The following is a 21,355-nucleotide window of genomic DNA, read 5'->3' as shown; positions in this document are numbered from 1 at the left end:
TTTAGATGCAAATGTAAATTTAGTTATTTAAATCAGCATATGTCAAATAATTAAAATTGTAAGTCAATAATCAATATAACTATATTACATAGATAGGTATATAATAAAATAAAATATAATTAATAATATCGATCTAACTTTTAATTAAATTATAAATTAATTCATACAAATTAGTAGTAATTATTAAGAAACATTTTTAACATACACTATAAAGTATATACTACATTATTACACTTGTCCTTTCAAAATATTATAAACTTTAAAAATAAACTATATAGTTACAAACATTATAAAAACATAATATAGGAATATATTTCTTTAAAAAAAAAATAATATTATATCGATGCTCTAAAAACTTGGCGACATTTTTTATTCCTTGTATGCATTATAAATATGTAATTTGTAGTAAATATTGATTTCCGTGGTTTTATCTAAATGTCAATTTTCGGCTTTAATTTGTCCATTACTTTATTTTTTTACACAAATAATAACCTGTTAGAAAAGTGCATTGGATTTTAGATGGTTTTTGAGGGGTTCGACTGGAATAATTTAAGTGCAAACTGGGAGTACAACAGCTGGGGACATCCACAGAAATACGTATAATGTGGTTTTTGCGGTGTAGTGTTATCGTAATTGAAAAATAAACGAACACTACGACATACCGCCTTGTGTTGATTTCAATTTAAATTGAACTTTATTCAAAAAATCTATTAATTTTCGATTTGTAAAATTAACATAATAATATAAATACTTTGACAAAATGTATGGTGGTACCTTTTATACATACTTATAATTATAATTTGATTAAAAGAAAATATATTTACGTATACAATTTAAAAACATGATGTATAGAATTAATAAGCCAATGAATAATTAAATTATTGTTTATTATTATTCCAAATAGAATATCAAACAATAATAATTATATTTAAATATTATTTATAAGTTAAAAAAATAAAAATAAATTTATGTTTATATTGTGAAGGTACGTATATAATATTATTATATTTTTCGAAGGTGATTTAATTGTATATAAAAATATTGATTGAGATTTGAAATAACTGTACGTAAATAACAAAATTGAATTTGTACAAAAAAAATTATTTTTGTAAACTGAAATAATATTAACCCATAAATAAAAATATTTTGTGTTATTTAAATATTGATTATTCGTATATAATTATGCACTGAAACCATAGGCATAACTAGATCTTACATTTTGGGAGTGCTAAAATTATACGAAATTTACGATACAAATTTCCTTGTTCTTACATTCACAATATTTTTATAATAATCAAATACTTAAATAAAAGATTATAAGCAACTCTCTATATTAAAGCAATTCTCCTGTCTTCAGTTGCAAAATATGTATTAATAATACATTCAATTTTTAATTGATTAACAACCTTTTTAAGTATTTAACAGGGGTAAGTTTAAACATCGTTTTTCCAAATTTGAATTCGTCGCATTTTGAAAATGTATACACTTGCTTAATAAGTACAGAATTAAGTTATTTGGAGATGCTAATAAAATATTAATTGAGGGTACTAATCCCCTCCTAACCCTCATCTATAGTTGCATCTATGACTGAAATATGCATACTAGTAAAAAGTGTAAACTAACTAGGTAAATGGAAATAAAAGTTAATTCCATAATACGATTACAAAGAATTTTAAAATTTGAAAGACACTAAATAATTATGTACTAAATTATGGTAGATGATTTATTAAAACTATAAAATATATAGGCAATACTTAGGTTTCACATTCAGTTGGCTTATTTGTTTCAATTTTTGTTTTGTAGATGTAGAAGCCGTTGCAATTATTCATATTGCACTAATCATATTGAAACTCGTTCACAAAAACATTTTAAATTTTGTTAATTATATTAGTGAGTTTTATTACGATTTCTATAACAGTCAGTTTAACAGTAATACATTTAGTATTCTTAAATCAATCAAAACTTTGGTTTTGAGAATTTTTATTTGCTCAAACAAGTTAAAATGAGTTGGAAGCAACATGATGTTAAAATTATACTATAGTGTTATTATTTATTTGTGACCAAGACGTATAACGTGTAATATGTACATTGTACATACATTATTGATATATCAGTGGTATTTTTTGTAACTTAATATAGTATATTATATTATTATAGTAACGTTTTCCAGACGATTACATCGATGGCTATAATCGCATCTCAATAACATAGCAATATTCGAACCTTTATGTTTTTAAACAAAGAACCGAAAATAAAACAAATTAAGCACATTATGTAATTCGCTTAAGGGGTTGCTCTTTCTCACTCTTAAACCACCCCCGATTATCCGTATTTACTAGCGGACGTATTTAAATGGCCCCGCATGACCTATTCGGTGAATTAACCGCTTTTACAAACAGTGAGAGACGTCGACGAGAGGGGACAGTGAGTTTGTCGGGCCCGCGGGCATCGTAATTTTGTGGCACGCGAGCAAACAGTATACCCGGAAACAAAAGCAAAAAACTTCCGAAAAAAAAATAATAATAATAATAAATGTACAAAACGAAAAGTCTAAAGATAAAAGGGGGCTTATATTGAAGGAAATTAAAGACGTCTACAGGCATTGAGTTTTTTCGACGTATTTTTATATTGAAAAAAACCCTTTCCCCGCTCAATGCACGTGTTCAAAGAGATAGCGTCCCCACCGCCGGAACAATAATTCACTGGAGGATCCATAAAGATTAAAAATCATCCCGTTCGTTCCTATTTTAATTGCTGCTGAAGGTTTGCCTTGGAATAAAATTGTTATCTCTACCACGCCACCCGCCTCATATATTATACACCATTTTCTCTTTTGGTCAATAAACGTCGTTCACGTCGCCGCCCCAATGTTAATATGTTTCGTAGGAATCATGTTTCATTGGCTATTGGAATGGTAGGGAGACTGGGAGGTGAAAAACAAAATTATCCGATTTAATTATATTGATACTTAGGCTTTATTTAATTAATACAATTCAAATAATTTGATTTAATTACTCGACATCGTAAAAAAACAATCAGTTAATTACATAAAAACCATCAGTGGTACAATAAAAGTCCATTTTTAGAACCATAGTAAATACAAAATTAAATGAATTATTAAAAATTAAAATAATTAAAACGTATATAATTAAACGCTTCTATAATAATTATTAGGTAGTATATTCGTTTTTACTACCTGTTACTTAAGTTGCATTCATAATTTCAGGACCAACATATTTTTATTGAATTCTAAAACAATGTTTAATTGTGAACAAAGAAATAACTGTATTTTCGATAGAAACTTTATTGAAAAATCAAATATATATAAATGAAAAATTATTAATATACATCAATTATCTACATGGTAGACATTGAGTACTTAACAATAATTTTAAATATTGTATTTTACATTTTCTAAAATTATCCATAACATTTTAATGGAAAAATTAGTAATAAGTTTTTATTTTGTGAATTATAAAAATAAAAATTCATCAGCTATAAATATTTAAGCTAAAATAAACTAAAAATACAACATTTAATGCAATAACGAAAAAATGTTTTCATGCTACCATTTGATAGTATTATTATTATTATTATTCCAAAAGTAGTCTTGCTATATATTATTATATAAACATATAACTATATATAAGGGGTAAAAAAAATGGTCCACAGCTTATTATTTGTCCAATTTACTTTGTGAAAATATCTAAGCCGAAATGATCCCACTGTGCCGCAAACCCTTCGGTACAGTAAATAAAAGTACATGGTTCTTGATATAATATTCATGTTAAGTCATCATATCAGATTACTATTTTAAACATTTATATTTTAAGCAACGCAATGATAATAATATGGAGTTTTTTTTTTGATGTTACGAATAATATGAGAAATAGTTACACAATTTATATCAGCCATAAGGAATAAATGGTATTTTTAAAACACGTGTTAAAAAAACTATATTTATTTTCGTTTTTTTTTATACCAAAGGTTTAATAAAAAAATTTAAAAGTTTCAATAATTTGTGTTAAGTTTTTGATTATTATAAATGATTATGATCGTTTCAAGTAATTTCACAAACATATTGTTCGAAAACAAATTGAAGTTTGTTCACTTTTTGATGTGCGTAAACATCTATACTTCCCTCCACCTCTCGTACAATTATTTATGGCTGTAGTGATTACGTGTAAACGAACGAAATCGCGTTTCGGTAACGGAAAATAGTTTCGTAAAATAATAATTACCATGACAACCAAACAATAAATAAATAATACATAGGAACTTATGAGAATGGTAAAAAATAAAAATATTATATTGTTTATACAAAATTTGTTTGTGTGATGATAGCATAAAAAAATTTACCCCGATTACTTGCTTGCACACGACTATTTTTTTTGTAATTTATATCATCGAATAATTGAAGCGTATTAATATGATTTAATAATGAAATGCACTCTATCATATTTCATTCTAGATTTGCTTGACATAACTGTTTTTTTCTCCAAACGATCACTGCAGATTTACATGTTGTGGGCACATCGCACACATTGATCGCTGTTATTGTCGGTAGTCTCGCGGTACAAATGATCCGTTGTTATTATTATGTATATTATTTTGAAATTCATAATACAGTTAAATTAGTAACTGCATGATATTTAAATAATTGGAATCATAACAGTATATTATAGTTTTTTCGGCATACCACGAAATATGTGTTAATTTCGATACATTCGCACTGAAAATACTTCACCAATTATACATAGGTATACCTACTCATTTCGAGTAGTTAATGGAGCAGCAACTTGTTGGAAAACTTTGTTAATATTACGGCAAAATAAAAGACAGAAAGAAACCGAAAAGTTTTCGGTGTAGCGAGAGAAAACACATTACTGATGACTAAAATAATATGTTCGCTGCAAACGTCAAGAGCTTTTACTTAGGAGTTTAGGACAAAACCAATCTTAAAACTTTTATATTTTATTTTTCTTCTCACACGCGTTATCATTGTATGCGATATATTACATCACGGGTAACAATGTGTCACTTTGAAATGGTTGCAATAAAACTCGCGATCATTATTGTGTTTAATAATGTCTGTGCGCATAGTTATGTGCAATGTGTTTTAGACATAAGCTGTACGCTAGGAGAGTCAAGAGACATCCATTTCAATTAAATTGCGTTCTGAAGAAGAAAACAAATAGTGTTATAAAATATTTATCTTTATACTTAAAATGTATTAATCTGTTGGATGCAAATATCATATCAAAATTCGATGGACTTGAAAATGTCTTACTCGACGCACCTATTATTATTTTGATTGTCATGAAAATAAACACCATTTAAAACACGAATGTAAATAAATTGCCTATTTACAACGCCCAAAATTGTATAATATTATTATTCCTCTAAGATTATATAAAAAATCGTTATACTTAGGTAGGTATATACTTTACTGTCTATTGATATGATTTTTGTTTCGAGTTTGCGACCTTAAAGTTTTTATAGAAACACAATCATTGTTTATTCGTAATTTAATATACACTGCAAGGTGTATCGAGAAGATAATAATATGACAATTTTACGTTTAAATTACATTTGTCGTGATAAACTCTGCGTACGGTTTACGTACAAACCATAAATATTTTAAAACATCAAACACGCAGTAATTTATGAACTGACTCTATTATAGTTTTCGAATATATTAATTATAATAATAATTATACTTCCCTATCTGCCACCGAGGTAGGCAAAATAAGGTCCTGTATCTTGTTCGTGTTTTTTTTTTTTTTTGTTTTTTCCCTCTCATCATACATTCCATTTTGGATTCCGTCCGAAATTAATTAAATACGTTCCGGTCGATATTTAAAGCACGTGTTTGAAATATTTGACGATTATATTTTCCAATGAATTCCATAGCTTTACCGTGCGCGTGCAGAATTTTCCAATTCAAATATACCAATAAACCACCGCAGGGTGTTCTTCCACCCGTCGTTGAAAATGTTCGTCATTTTTGCAACAGTATTCGGAAATGCATTCAAATTGTTTTATGCCGTCGTTCGATGAATATTCAAACACTATTACGTAATAATTTAAAATTCTCGTGGTCAAAGTTGATGCATTTCAATAGCCGAATACACCCAAATAGATCCACCGCATTTTGGTGGCCCGTAATTTATACGTCTTGTCAGAAATAAACTTTTTAAATTGTACGACGTTCCAACAACATTGTTGTTAACTTTTAGCAGCCCTGTTACCACGTAATCGAATTTGTTTCCCCGACTAGAATCCATTACCACGAAGTGAGTGAGACTAAGAGAGTATAAAGGGGAAAAAGTTGAAACAATAAAAACATCTGGTCGGCTTCTGCGGTTCAGCGGTAATTAGATATTCAGGAAAAGAGACGTCGCGTAGCTTACAAAATTTGTCGTTGGGTTTTCGTACTTAACTTTTCGGGTAGAATTACGCAGTGGACAAAAGCGTGGCAAAAGATACGAACGGACGAGGGGAGGAGATCATATAATTGCGGTTCATAGCAAGGACGCGGTATGGAGTTGTGCGGTTAAAAAGAAAACATTAGCAGTTGCTAAGATTCTGGTTAAGAAACTACACCAATAAAATATTTTGTTTCGTTTTGTTATTATTGTTCATAAGTTCAGTCTGCAACGTAAAGGTATGTATTTATTAAAACAAAATCAAGAAAAGACGTTGATTTACGAATGATCATTATTTGTTTGGGTGGGAGGAAAGCGTTGTGGTTGGGTGACTGATTGTGAAAAAAATTGTTTAAAAGAAATACTTGGCCAGATTTAAAAGACGTGTAGGATTACGAGAGAAAAATTACAACAAAAAGTTGAAATGCTGTAAAGGGTCGGCGGTACGTTAAAAAGAGTAAGAAAAAAGTAATAACGAAAAAGTTACGGACAAAGCGCAGTTGTTACGTGACAAATGGTCCTTAGGTACAAGTTTTGGGGGAGGGAAAAAAGTCAACACTTCAGTAAAAAGCCGATCGCTCTTTGGATTTTGAGAGCCATTTCGTTTGGGTTGACTAATTTTGTACTTACATTTAATATTGTCTATATTATAAAATACACGTCCTCCTACACGACGTATCGAAATACATAATACATTTAGATAGATATATGTTTATCCTGTTAACTGCGTTTCGGTTAACCAACAATTTCTTACACATTGTTATGGGCAATGGAAGCAAATCTAATCTTCCTGTTATTAACGCTCTATTTTATAAGATTCCATTATGATGTCTAGTGAAAGTTTATGAATTCAACTCGTGTTATGGCGTAAGAGTAGCCATTAAAAGTTTGAAATCTCAGGGTGGACCATTAATATTACGAAAAAGCCATCATGAGAATAGGTTGGATATTCGATAACAGAACGTTAGACTTCCTACATCATTATATATTGTGTGAAAGTGTTCGTAATAGTAGACCGATACTAAGCTGTTTTTTGTACTTATAATATATATTATATTAGTGATAAAATATACAATGACGACGGCTTAACATTGTACAAAAATACATATCTTCATAATGTGCACAATGATTGCTCGATAATCGAAAATAATTTATAACAAAAGTCGTTACGTCTATTCATCTCTTTCGTAGGTACACTATAGTTCTTTGTCATTAAAACTTTTTTTTACACGTACAAATAATAATATGATATTTAAACGTTAAAATTATAAAACTTTTCAAGTTTATACAATTTATTTTAATCTTATGGAATTTTCGTATCCATTTATCATAAAACAAAGAAAACTGGACTACCTACTATTTGTATAAAATATTAGTGTGGTTGGTTTTGTAATTAAGAACTAACTTTACAAAAATATATCCAATTACAATAAACCAACGTAAAATACTAACAAGTTAGGTATGTTATACTTGTTATATCAATAATTTGATCTGTTCTAATAATTTTGTAAAATATTATATGAATGGCAACTGTAAAAAATGTATCGTAAAAGAAACCGCATTAGTTAATAACTGTATGACTATTGTTATGATGTTACACTATTAAAGTTGAAATGTTGCAGAGAATTAATGTAAAATATTTTTCAAATAAATAAATAGAACATGCATATTATATACTTGTGTAAAAAATAATGTCATATAATATAATTAGTTTATACATTTTTACGTAAAATATTATTTTATTTAATAATAATTATACACATGCTAACTAATATAATACCACAACATATTATTTTTATTGCATTTAAACCTCAAACATTCTTTGAATACAAATTGGTAGTTATGTATGGGGCCATTTAAATGGTCTCTTTTAAGTCAGAGTAATCTCTTTGGGCCTTCAAATAAATAGTACTGGATTATTCCATATGTCACACTGAGTGATTTGTAGAGGTTTGAGTTTAAAACTTGAAGTTTGATAAAACTAACCTAACAAATTACACTCGAAATAAATTAATAAAAAATATTACATATATTTTGCAAACTGAAAATACATTTAAAAAAAAAATAACTAAAGTGAATAGGTAACCAATTGATTACACCTGTGGTTAATGGTTTAGTGTTCAAGAAATTAAAATTAAATAAACAATAACTATTTTAGAAATAACTAATTTAGATCATATAGTATACTAAATCGTATTTTCTGAGCATTTATTTAGTACCTATAGTTACCTAGTTTGAATCAAAACAATATTGATGTACCTATGTGTACCTATGTAATATGTGCAAAAATTATTTATATTTTAAAAATATAATTTGTTGAGTGAGAAAAAGATTTTATTTATTACAATATCTCTAACTCTAACAATATAATTAATGTTTTTCTTATTTCGCTATTACAGAACGTAGACTCTATTGTTGTTTTCAATCATATAATCACTGTCAACCAAATATATGTAAAGCATATTATGTTTGATGCCAATCCATTTGTTTAATGCGAATTCTAATCAGTCTAATAGTTATTACCTTGTTCGTCAATAATGTGGGTATAATAATCAATTCACAGGATTATAATCTAATTATGTATATTGGAAACGTTATTGCGAGTAACATTGTATTGTGTGACGAACCCTTATATAGTTATATCATATTTAATCGGTGTAGATCATATTATTTTGATCATACATTTCACTGTTGTAGTTCAATGGAGCGTTGTTATCGCGATAAAACAAAACTGAAAAATATTAACATTGCGAGTAGAATCGATCCTGGAGAGAGGAGCACTACACACAATGTGCAAAGACTATTCGAGGAACTTGGATATCGCGTTTCCCTACACCAAACACGTGACATGCCATTACATTTGACAAGTATAGGTACATTAATAACTATGCTTTCAGAAAAATCATTTCCGGCGTGCCGGTCAACGATATTATTATGACCGGTTAGGTTATGTGTTGCTTTTTTTACGGTGACTGTAGTTAAATGTGCCGTTTTGAAAATCGTGAAAAGCCATTCGACCGATTTCGTACCGTCACGCGTGTGTCGTGTACGAATTACACCTATAGGTATTATACCGTATACCGTATATATGCGCATAAACCGAAACCAATCGCCGCGGCAGATATTTTCCAAAACGAAAAGCCGACATGTCGAAGCCTCGCGTTCATTGCGAATGGGCATCAGGTGTTCCCGTGCGTGGGATTTAGGTAGGTATAAGGTATAGAGAAACCGTTTTGGCCTACATACGGTAAACGCTTAATATCGGCCGGTGGACGGCGAAGAGGGGGGGAAAAATAAACAACCTGAGCCGAAATCGAATTTCACGTAAACGATCGTGCGCGCTGCAGCAGGTATAAAGGCTCTCACCCGTCGACGACTAATAATAAAAACGAGAAAATGGCAGGAAAATGAGACGTCGAAAACTCCACACGGTCACACACACACACACACACACACAGGAGAGATACGATAAAAAGTTTTATTCACGTCGATTATCCACGAAAAATAAGTAAAACCGTAGTTGGTACTCGAAACACTTAAAAGCGCTCATGAGTGGGTGTATATATATTACTATACATATATAGGTACAACAGACTGTTTATCATACGCGGGCTAAAACGATTGTAACGGCGTAAAGTAAATCTTTCGTTAACGACATCACATTTTCATTCTTATAGTCTCGCATTTTTCCTGCATAAACTTCAGCCTTTCGCCGATTTGCGCAACGTTTTCGTTATTTTATTTTTATTTTTTCTTTCTCTCTCGTTCTCTCTACGCCTCCCCGCCAATCGCTCTCTCTCTATATATAGAGGCAAATCTGCGGCCATTTCCGGAGCTTTAAATTTTGTTATACGAAAAATTCGTCGCAGATGTTCGCCCGGCGTAAGTGCGTATAAAAGTTTTTTTTCCATTTTTCCCATTTCGCGCCTTGTTTCAATAAACTAATACCATTTGTTTTACATTATCGGCGATTCGGTCGCGTTTATTTTCATCGAAATATTCTACGGGACGGCCGAAGTTTTACAATCGGAAGCAATTCATAACGATGGAAAAAAATATCATGATCAATAATTCAAAGTTTACAATAACTTTTGTAGATTTGCAGTTATTGCAGATTTTTTTTTTTATGCCAACTGCTTGTTTAAAGTGGGCTATTATACTTCCCTATTATATTATGTTACGGCATAAAAATAATATGCCATATAAATATCATATAGGCACCTTATATATATGGAACTTAGTCCATGATGGTCTGAACATGTGGATACTTTACGAAATATTAGGTATTTCGATAACTTACCGGTTTTAAGATCACATTATGTAATGCATAATAATATTTTAATATACCATATGTGTTATTTAATGTATTATAGGTACTAAAGTATATTGTAAAGTTTTTTGTTTTCCAAGTCACAAGTATGGTATTATTTATTTATTGAATACACGTAGGTATAAACATTAATATATGATATTTTTATAAAAATATGATAAATGTATGGAGAAATTTCAAAAAAAAAAAAAATGTTTTGGATTTGAATTTTATAACATGAAAAATTAATGACCCAAATGATTCGAAATATGCATACAAGTAAATAACAAAATAATTTATCGCCTGATCGCATGATTAGGTGTCACAAGCAATACTATCCAGTAAATAAATCCACGTTTGAAACATTGGGTGACTGTGTTATGGGTAACTCCGTCGGTGGAGTGAATTCCAACTCGTATACACCTAAAGGTATATGATATAACAATATGTACTGCGTATAGTATACTATGGTATTATAATACGCGTGTTACGAGAAAAACGAGATTTTTCACCGACAACAGAAACAACCACGTCGAACTATATATATGCATACGTATATTATACATATATGTATAATATAATAATACAGTACACTATCCATTATATTATATCGCAGTGTATATAGATATGTAAATTGGCAACACGCGCGAATCAAAAAAAAAAAAAAGTAAAAAGGGGCTTGCAGTGGCGGCGGCGGCTCACCCTCTGCAATTTCTTTTCTAGCGTCGTCGTTCAAATGAACGGTTTCATTTTATTTTTTCAAAATGTCACCTCGGGGCGGGTGCGTTCAATTTCTCACCTAATCGAATCGGTTTTTTAATACACACACACACACACACACACACACACACACACGAACGATCGCATATAGGACTAGTGAGAGTGTGTCACCGGATTGATTTATGCATACGCACTGGGTAACGGGAAAATAATATATCGTTTGCGAGCAGCCCGCCGCCGCCGCCGCCGCCGTAGGGCCACACGTCTACGCGCGGTATCGTGTGTTCGTATATTGTACAGGGATTGACAATTATTAGATTTCGTCCAGATGTCGAGGCTTCACGGATGACGTCACGGTGCGACGCGCGCAACACTGTACACATTATGCTCCTCCGGCAACCCTTTCCAATTAAAATCTCGGTGATTGGTTTTATTATTCGGTTTTGACTTTGTGTGCATAGAAAGACGCGGACGAGTCGGGCCCGGGTCGCAGGGTGCTACGAACAGAACTTTTTTTTTCGTTTACGATTTTTTTTTTGTCTCTCTCTCTCTCTCTCCATGTGCAGCACTATCATATTATTATACGCGAGCCTATATATTATATATACATATAAAACACCCGCACTAGCCTAAATTAAATCACTCCGTCCCTAAAATATATTATAATACGGCCAGCGCGACACATGTGACCCGAACCGTAATTACCAATCCCGTCTTCGGCTGTATAGTGGTTTAAAAACCCATCGAACCTTTTCCGATCGTCTTCTGTTCACATATTATAATATCCCTGCACGCATAGGCGGCATGGACGACCAGCGAGCGGTAAATAAGTAGATACCTATAGTTGCCTCATATTTTTTATACTCTAAACCAGTAGTTCTCAACCTTTTTTGATTCATGTCACCTTTAGCCACTAGAATCAAACATCGCGTCACCCTAACTGTGTAATGTAAAAAAAAAAAAAACCTAACATCAAAATAATAAACAATCTTAGCTGTATATATTAAAATTATTCTTTTATTAAAAAAAAAAATACAGTACAGAAAAAAATTAAAGTTAAAAAAAATTGTATTATTATTATTATAATTTTACAATTATCGAAAAATTTATTTTTTAAATTTTTTCTTTTCTTGTTAAAATTCTGCGTCACCCCTAAGCTAGGTCCACGTCACCCTAAGGTGACATGTCACCCCGGTTGAGAACTACTGCTCTAAACTGAGAGCTTATTGGGCAAAAATGCAAATATTCGTTGAAAATATTATTATGTTATAATAGTATATGTAAACACATTATGGTACTAATTTGTTTATGGTCCTCAAAAATATTTTGTTCAATGGAAGTTGTATAATAATTGTAGTAAGACATTGTGTATTACTATTTTAGTGGTATCAATCAGTTTTTTTTTTCATTGTTCGGAACAATTGCTCTACTTCTAAAGCAGGTTCGAAAATCTTGGCAAGCCGTAGGTTGGAGACTCTTGTTCTATAGAGTATCAAAGAACTTCGTTAATTGCTAAAAAAAAAAATCATAATATATGTTTATTCATTACAATATTATTGACTATTGTACAATTTACTTTTCGAATAAATTAAGATAATTTATGTTATGACGCACCTCAACAGGGTGCAATTTTTAAAAGATATAGAATTATGTATAGAGTAAAAAAAACTCTTCTTTAATATGTACAACGTGCTAGAATTCAAATATTAAAAAATAAAATATTATATAATTTACTACATTTATCACGTAATTTAAACAAAACTATAAGCCCACCAAAATGATCAGATGTTTCTTAGCAAAGCAAACATGATATTAATTATTGATTGGTCGTTATAAACTAATATAAGCCCAGCGATATGTATTTTAGCATCATAATGTAATATGTCTAATAGTTAAAACTTAAATATTGTAAAATCTGCAATAATAATAACAAAATACAATCGATTTTTAACGTCGATAATCGATATACAATATACAAAAAACTGAAAATAGATAATTCTGTAAATTAAAAATGTATTATTAAATAAAAACTTTGATGTCACTATAAACAAACAAAAAAAAAAAACTATAAAAAGTAAATAGAAAAACACCAAAATGAGAGATTTTAAAATTAAAAATTGATTATAAATGACTCCAATGATTAAATAAATAAAATAATAATTGATAATGCTGAAAAGTAAATGAAAAAAATCAAGATTTCACAGAATATGCTCAAAACACCCTTAAAAAAATATATTATATAAATATGATAATCATAAAATAAAACAAATTCAAGAATCTATTTCAATTTGCATTTTCGTGTGGTAAAACAAAATGTATTTAACTAATATTGTCATAGTTTTCAGTATTAAGAACTATTTTTAGAACCGTTACCTATTGACGTGGTTTCATAAAATATTTAATAAATTCTGTTAACCTACCCTGAAACTTCTGAACAAATCGAAAAATTATATCTGCCCGGAACCATAACATAGTTAATTTTTTTTATCTATGAAAGTGCGAATGATGCATGGAATATTTGGACTAGGTACCTAGAAAAATGTTTGTTTACAATATATACCAAATAGAATAAAATAACGTTCCAAAGACTAAAAATAATACCTATTACGTCGTCGAATTATCAACGTTATTATGTTCAGGGTCTACAATGCTTATTTAAGTTATTCATTGATATTTTTTTTTATAAATGCAATTAAAAGACCATGTCCGTTTTTAATTTTAAAGTTGCTTATAATATTTAAAATAAGTCCAGAAATAAAATTAAAAATTATAGCCAATGATAAATCCAAATAATTTATTTATTCATTCGTATCGCAACTGTCGAATAACCACATGTGATAACAAGATCACAAATTGAGGTAAACATTAATAATAGTATAACGGTAATACTTCGTTATGGTTGTACAGATAATATAACGTGTTGTTATAGTCGTGCTGCATTGAAAAATTAATTAAACGTGTTTTAATGAACCATATTTCTCGACCGTCCATAATAACAATGTATAAAAGCATATTATTATGCCCTCTATTGTTTTTTTACTAATGTATTTTTTGTAAAGTAACTATAAAAAAAATGTTTTTTAAGTAATTGTATGAAGACGCGTAGGTGTATAATACAAAAAATATTATTATAAAAACATTTTTTACTTATAATATGATACATAATACTAGGTATATTGTTAATAATTGTGTAGGTATTCGTATATTTATTTATCATTTGCTGTAAATGCATAGTTTTGATATTGTTGTATGTCATATAAAAATGCTAAGACAAATATTAAAGAAAACTAATTTTGTAGTGAATTATTAAATATAACAAAGATAACATTTGAATAAATTGCAGTTAACAGTTCAAAAATCTGTTTATACATAATTTAATTTATTTTTTGTGTGTGCTGTTCCTGTTTGTTTATACTCATCCCGTTTGTTTTACATTAAAAAACACGTGGATTATGCGTAGCATAATTTTATATTATACTGCATCACTCATGAAGTCACCATAATCGATTTTTAACTTCATTGTAACCAAAAGTTTCTTGAAGTATTTGACATTACTATGCTGAACTTTGATGTAATACTAAGAAAAACAACGAGTAAATATATAAATTGTATTTTTTGTTAAACAACGGATAGTTAATATAATAATATATTATGATTTCGATAGTTATTTTATAAATGTAAATATAAGCTTAATAATATTAGAACAAAAATATATTCTATTTCATGTAGATATAGGTTTTACTATCATCATTTATTAATGTCATAAACCATATTAGTTCCGGAAAAAACCCTTTTCCGTTTTAATACAATACTGTCCGGAAAACTAGTAGAGAAGTTTTTGTGCATCTTATCGCTCTCGCCGAACACTATCTGGAAGTAAGTTGTTGTGACGTTTAAGCCGCAATGCAAACTGATCGTACATAAGTTATGATACAGCCGTGCAGTTTCATTCTCGCGGTCGATCCGGTTAGTGGTTACTCTAAAATTGCCACTGTCTTTACCGGAGAAATCAAATTGTCGACGGGTGACGTGACAACGACTATAGAGAGGAAATAATATTATAATATCCATGCGACGGCCAGACGACGAATGTAAAATAATTCAAATTAAATATTCAGATTGTATGCATGTTATAATAATTATTATTATTTTAAAGATCGTAAGATATTATATTACGATGAATAGTGAATACGCATAAACTGAATAATATATTAATACATTCATCAAGACGAATTAATAACAGAAGTAGAGTGAGGTCTTGTCTACGAAAGATGTTGAAAATGTAAAAACGGGGCTTGCCTGTATAAATGCATCATCGTTATTTTTATAATGTTAACATAAAATAATAATTTTTTTAATAATTTTTTCTCTGTTTAAAAATAACAAGACGTATACCTCTATAGGTATACTAGGTACACGATTTAATAAATTTAAAAATAGTTTTATTAAAATTTATATTTATTTAATACTTGCGGTTACTTTATTTGCATTATAAATATAATTTATCTCTAAAAAATTATATAAATCACTAATATTTTTTTTCATATGTTTAAATATAATAATTTTGTTGTTAGTTACCATACAAATGCTATTAAATTATGGTATTATATACTAATTGCTTTTTACTGTGGTATATGCTTCATGCATTATCGACCTTAGTAACAAAACATATTATTTTATTATAGTTAATAATAAATACATAATAATATTAATTATTGTTATCATAAAAATCCTAATAAACATAAATTCATAATATAATATACACATGGATTTTAAAAGAAATTAGATACATACAATAAAACCTATAATTTATGTATGTAATAGTTAATGTTTCATTAATTTTACTAATTTATAATAAGTTAATCAAACTATTTTTCTTTAATACTGTTTGTAATTATATTCATCGGTAATGTAATGATTGTTTTTATTTTGAAATACAAAATACATTTGGTAATATATTATGTATTATCAAAAAATGTTGTAATTTGTTATGGTATTTTATTTTTACGGAGTACAAAAAACCCCACAAGTATATTAAATAAAAAAATACTTTACATTTTAATTTATGTGTTTTTTTTTTTAATAACTAAAAATCCGTGGAAAAATACCGATCATATTGTAATATTGAAAAGGCATGTAGTGACCGTTCATCCGTATTAAACGTTTTTTTTCGTAGGGAAGGTACTGAACTAAAATAAAAAAAATAAAGTGGATACATAAACAAATAAATTACACGAATGAATACTGTACTTATATACAGTATACAATGCATATTTCAAATATATTAGGTTTGCGGTTAAAATTATGTTGCAACAAGTAAGTTAATACTGTAAGTATATTATTATGAAAGTAGAAACACGGTCGTATGAACATTTAACAAGCCTTTGGAAACATTCTCGTTGTACGGTGGGTAAGTTTATTTTTATTGGCACTTCAATAAATTAGGAAATATACAACATCAAACTGATGCGCTGAACTATTCCACAATATCATATTAAAATAAATAGTTGTTTGAAATTCATGTTAGTTATACCATGGTTTGTTAACGAACAAATTATGGATACTACGATAGTATAATACAATATTGTTGTATTGCACTTTGGTACAAATGCATTTTAATAGTATTTTTATTTCAGGTCGTTATAATAAATTAATAAACATATAATAATATATATGTAAATAAATAAATAAATAAATATTGAATGTTTATAGTTAAATAAAAGTATACCATGTGTTTTATTTATATTGAACACAGTAAGTACTAATTGTACATTAGTACGACATTTGAATTGAATTAAATAAGACTAAAATATGTGTAATAATAAAAATAAAATGTGAATTTATAATCTACGATGTTATATTCACCATAAAGTTAAAAAAAAAATACAATAGGTAATTCTCAATTTATTCTGTAGATTGATATTTTAATTATATTTATTTTTATGAATTACTAATGTGCCAATATCAGGTCATGTCTTTCATTTCTTAAGATATCTTATTTAATCTTAAGTACTAAAACATTATTATCAGACAATTAAAAAAAAAAAATGATAAATTATGGTCATCCATACGTAACCTAAGTTGTAATATCAGTCTTTAAACATTGTTGGTAAATACTATTTAAGCATTGTATGGTAAGTTTTGATGGGATATTCTTAATTTATTATCCGTCAAAAATAAAATTATTAATGTAGACTTTTTTTAATGTAAGTGCACTCAAGGGCGTCCACAGGGGGGGGGCAAGTAGGGGCAGTTACCCCTCCCTTGTGTTTTTCTGGGTTGATTATCATATATGATTATTGATGGTTTTAATGTTCTAAAAAAACTAAAAAAATGCCCTAACAATTCTAAATAGTGCACTAAATTATTTTTATTTTTAATATTAAAGATATAAATTCTAATATACATTTTAAACTTTTAAATGATTGTAGAAAAGTTTTACAGACAGAACTTATCATCTAGACTACTTATTTAATCTGAAAATTAACTATTTTTTTTTCTGTACCTATAGGTTTAGACTTAAGATCATATATTTATTATAAAAATCATATAAAAACATGTGCAAATTTAAAAATAAAATATAAAATTTAAATTTAGAAAAAACTTCAGAGTGCTCTAAAAATCTTTAAACGCCGAAAATGACCTTAAATTTAAAATCATCGAAAAATTCAATAGGTATGTTATAAAACAAGTATCGCGTAGATTTGTAAAACAATGTAAAGTGCATTATAATCCCAATCTCAATCATTACCGTTGTAATATAAAATATCGCAAAATAAATTTTTTTTTAAATTAAAAATAAAAACTTTTTTTTTCTGTAAAAAAAATTAAATGTTCATAGATGGCATAACCTACAATAGCTACAACTTTTTAAGTTTGTGGTATCAATGACTGAATAAGCTAGAACTATTTAATTTCTAAATTACCTAAAATTATAAAACCAACGGTAACATTTTATCTATTAAAAAATAATGTATTTGATAGCTTAAAATTACATAACAATTATTAATTAAGACTAATGCTGTAAGATTAAGTTTTAACTAACTATATGTACGTATAATTCATAAATATGTTTACATTCCTTGTCTATATGAAAGAAAATATGACACAAAAATACTTTATAACTAATAGGATAGTGAGACAAAAAATTTAAAAAGGAAAATATTTTGCCCTCCCCTTGACAAATTCCTGCGGACGCCCTTGAGTGCACCTACGTATTCCATGCATGTTTATATTCCTATTATATTATTTTTCTTATTATATTAATTTAATAATCGTAGTTTATCTTAAATATTAATGCTGCATGGAAAAATATGTGATTAAGTTTCGATCTGTATTGTACCTACCTATATTAGGTATCCGTTTTGTTAATTTGATTAACTATTTGTTAATTTAAAAAAAAAAAAGAAATAAAATATAGCTGCTACACACAACAATTACAAACTTTCGAATATAGATAATTTGCTGATTTACCGTCGTTGTAGAATTATTCTTGATTATCAGTGGTTGTCTAGATAAATTTAGACCACTCACGCAGTTTCCAATCAGAAGTTACTGGTAGATAACCGAAAAAGTATTTACCCAATAATATTGTATTTTCCTACCAATGGAAAAACTAAAGTTTAAAATAGTATTCAAAGAAGACCATATTTAGAAAATGTAATTTTACTCATGAGAAATTGTTACTGTAACGATGTAATTTCAAAATTACATCGTTAAATTTATGTCAAATATTTGTTCAGAATTATGATTATCATGACTGTTTTCCATTATTCAACCATCTCCAACAAAGTTATGCAATATAATTTATTTATGTTCTGTAAAGGCACCTATTAAACTCTGCAGGTTTTAAAACAAAGTGTTTATGTTAATTTGTTTTTATTAACCTAACCAAGTCTAAAAATATAAATATACCTAATATTTTAATTTTATATTTAATTGTATTAGTACACTGTAGCTGATTGGTTATACCCACTTACTTTTATCATCTAAAAAAAATTAATGGACAGTTATGAACAAATATTTTTTCAACAGAATTAAATATTAACTAATAATACGCTAATAATGTTATTGTTTAATAGTGCATTATAGTTATTAATATATGTATAATCAAAGAGTATTATAATATTATTATATAATATCAAGTACCAAAGCTTTCTCTGGGGATTATAGAGATTTATCATATAGATGTATTGTATATTTTCATTTTAGTTTCACATGGTTATTCAATGGGAATTTGGAAATAGAGTATAATGAAATGACACAGATAATGTGACCAAGTATTTTAATATAGGACATTATTATCAGTTGAAATGCAAACTGTACCGTACACAATAATTATTATTTGATTCTGTTAAAGGCCTGATAACCAGCTGTATTCGAGTTTGTTTGTCTCGATCCATTGAACCATGGATACAATTACAAAATAATAGATATCAAATGCATATTATTATTATAATTCCAATTCCTACCAGCTTGGTGTAAAAACATAATATAATAATATGTAAATAATAATTCAATACATCAAATAAAGATATTCAACAATTTCGAAACAACATTATTCTTTTTTATATGACAAAATTATTTATTAAAAATAAAATAAAAATCTTTAGGAGCTTACAATATTAAGCTTAATATTATGATTTTTATCATGGAGCCGTTTTAAATTTTAGGATTTTCTTCACTTGATAGAAAGTGGATATTATTATAAAAATATTTTGGTTTGTCAGCGACTCACAAACTTTTAATATTTTTTATTATTTACACGAACAATAACTGTTTTAATTAAATATTATAATAATAATTAGGACTTATGATAATGCAGTATTTTCTATAATCAGATAATTTATCGGAAACATGGTTGTATGTAGGCTTAACATTTAGATTAAAACTTTTAAATTAATGGCTTACAAACTATTCCGATCGTATTTTAAACTATTAAAATTTTGTTCTAAAATATTTAAAGCTTATAAACAAATAACGTTTTTAAGTTTACTTTGTTTACACGTCAAAAATCAAAACAAAAATAATCTAGACCCTGGCTTAAGCCTATAGCAATATATATTTATGAAATTCAACTAAGTACAAACACTGTTTGTGGACACATTATTATAGTATAAAAATGTAATAGCGGTATTAGTTTGAGGACACAATATATTATAAAACATTAAAAATTATATTCTATTTTAATTTCAGTCAGAAAATAAATGACCTTTACCTTACTAAATAACCTTAAATTACCTATTACTTATAATGTCTACATAATATTTTATTATTCGTTGCATATCAAAGGGGATTCATTTTTGTAATTAACATAACAGAATTTTAATATTTATATCGGTGTAGTTTTTATTTATTAATAATAACTAATAAACAGCATTTGTTTACTCAATGAAATTCCAATTTATTCATCCTTTATTTTTTTTTTTTTTTTTTTTTTTTTTTTTTTTTTTTTTATTGGGTAACCCGCGGCAACATAGGCCATTGGGTGTGGGGAGGGCACTGTAGGTTTTATATTGGGTAGGTTTGGTAGGTTTTATATTGGGTAGGTTGGTACACGTGTGTGTTGTGTTTGGCAGAATTTCTAATGGGGCACCCGTAGGTTTCTGCCGAGCCCCGGGGTGGGGGGATGGCGGCACTTGTTCTCCGGACACCGTGACTTGCACGGAGAAAAATGCCGCCCAGTGGTCGAGGATCGAACTCGGACCGGCTGTGCCGAATCCGTCGCGTTAGACCACTCGGCCACCTCGTCCCCCCTCATCCTTTATTATTTTGCGGCTATTGGAGTACTAAAATAATATTGCGACGATTGAATTTGAATACAAACTAAACGCTCGTGAATGATATACAATATACCTATGTATAAATATTACAATGTACACAATAAATACACATACCT

This window comes from Metopolophium dirhodum, chromosome 5 (assembly GCF_019925205.1).
Source record: "Metopolophium dirhodum isolate CAU chromosome 5, ASM1992520v1, whole genome shotgun sequence".
NCBI classification, from domain to species: Eukaryota; Metazoa; Arthropoda; class Insecta; order Hemiptera; family Aphididae; genus Metopolophium; species Metopolophium dirhodum.
Note: the sequence above shows the minus strand (reverse complement) of the source record.